Consider the following 2,020-nt stretch of genomic DNA (forward strand, 5'->3'; position numbering starts at 1 on the left):
TTTTTTTTTTTTTTTTTTTAACATGGCATCTATAGCACCTAATTTAATGTATGCAATTGCCTTCACCCCCTCAACTAACTTTTGGCCAAGTATAGGACCTACTGCTGCTTCCAAACTTGTCGCTTGGGATGGGCTTGTCCTGAAGTGTTTCAGCATCCTGATGGCAACATGCCAGTAGTTGCAGCCTAATCTGCTTTTAGGCTGATGCCAGTCAAACCATGCTTCTGTCATGGCAAATATAATTGATCGTTGTGTAGCCTTTCAGCTGCACAATGGTGTTGCATTTTAGCAGCCCCCGGCCACCCCAGAACAGCACGCAAGCAATGCTAAGAGGATGATCTCATAGTGATTGGAGGAGTCCATAATCTCAGGACTTGAATTCCTAATTTAGCTGGGGGTGGAGGAGGAATAGTTTGGGAGATGCTTTGTGGCTAGGCGTGCAATTAAAAGCCTGCTGTCTTGAGTTAGCTGTCCAGGGTAATGCCTCTGTGGGTGGGGGCTCAGTTGTGCAGTCTTTATCACAGTGGAGATCTCTCAGCTCAATACACTGAGCTTCAGAGCTGCTGGCGCTTGAAACAAGGCTCCCATACAGCTCTGTGCGCTCTGCGTCCGCCTTGTGACTGCAAAAATGCATGTACTTAATATAGGTCAAGTGAAAACATTATTCCCAGAATAGAAGACCTTCCTCCAGAAAGAACTGCAGCTGTAAAGCACAGCTTGGGCAGGAGCAGTCACAAGGTGCATTAGGCTGCGAGGTAGGCATGGTCAGGTATTTTTATGTAATCCCTGCAAAGCAGTCAGAAGCACGAGGATCCTGAGTTCTGGTGCTATGAATGCAAAGCAATTCAGGATTGCAAGGTCACCTCCCATAGCTTGCCTTGCCAGAACCTGTCATGCATATCAGAGCAGTCATGTGACCCTCCCAAAATGAGCTAGCAGGCAAGGTGAGCGCTGGAGTGACTTGGAATGGAGTTCATGAATGGGGCAGGTGTCACGTAACCTGCAGGAGGTTAGGGTGGGTCATGGCCTTGCTGCTACCTCTGCATTTTGCCAACTTGGAGCTGTGCCATGTTCAGGGCAGGTGAAGGACCTGGCTTGTCCAGTGCAGCTTCGCACCCACGCTGGAATTGCCTGGGGTTGCCGCACTGGATTGGCACTGAATTGCCACGCTGGAATTGCCTGGGGCACCACAACAGTGGGAACACTAGTGCAAAAGGGCTAGCTCCCTTCACCCCTGTCATACTCCTCCAAGGCTGGAGTAGAACTGCCAGAAGGTGTCTGTTCACAGGTGCACTGGCAAGGGAGCTCTGAAAGGCCTCATGCAGGCAAAGCCACTTTCAGAGTACAATGAGATGGAGTTAAGGTACTGCTGGTTTCTAGCCCCTTGCCAGGAGCCTAGGCCCACACCTAAACTTCAGATAACATTCATAGTGCTGGGCGCTGTGTAAATGCATGTTTAAAATGTGGTCCCTACTTATTACGGTGATGAGCAGCAGAGTCTAACGTGGGCACTAACAGCATTAGCAGGTACAAACTAGCCATGATGTCTTGCTTGTTCTCCTGCCTCCTTTATTAGATAAAACTGTGTGCATGTGGGAGGGAGGGTGCTCTCACTGGGTGATCAGTGCTAATCCCCTTCCCTTCTCTTGCCAGTAGCACAGACTGAGTTAAAAGCACATATTTCTTGCTAGCAGCCTGAGGCTGAAATTCTAAAGGGATGTGAAATCCAGGGAGTGAAGAGAAGTTGGAGAGCCTTTCAAAGTACAAGGAAACTGCTGGGCAGAAGCAAACTGAGCCATCTCTTGCCCCAGCCAGTTCTATGGAGATCAAATGCTGTACCTTTTTAATAGACTAGGTGTGAAGGGGAATTGGAGAAGTAATGCAGAGGAGTGGGGGGGCTAGGGGTGGAAAATGTGCCCCAACCATAAACTAGCTCCAAATACACTTTTAAAAAATTGATTCCTATTCACTTGGCAGTTCAGGCCTGTTCTAGGCCATGACATCGCTAGTGCTTAATCCA

The sequence above is a fragment of the Gavialis gangeticus genome, unplaced genomic scaffold (assembly GCF_001723915.1).
Source record: "Gavialis gangeticus isolate Ggan-Ray unplaced genomic scaffold, GavGan_comp1, whole genome shotgun sequence".
Lineage (NCBI taxonomy): Eukaryota > Metazoa > Chordata > Crocodylia > Gavialidae > Gavialis > Gavialis gangeticus.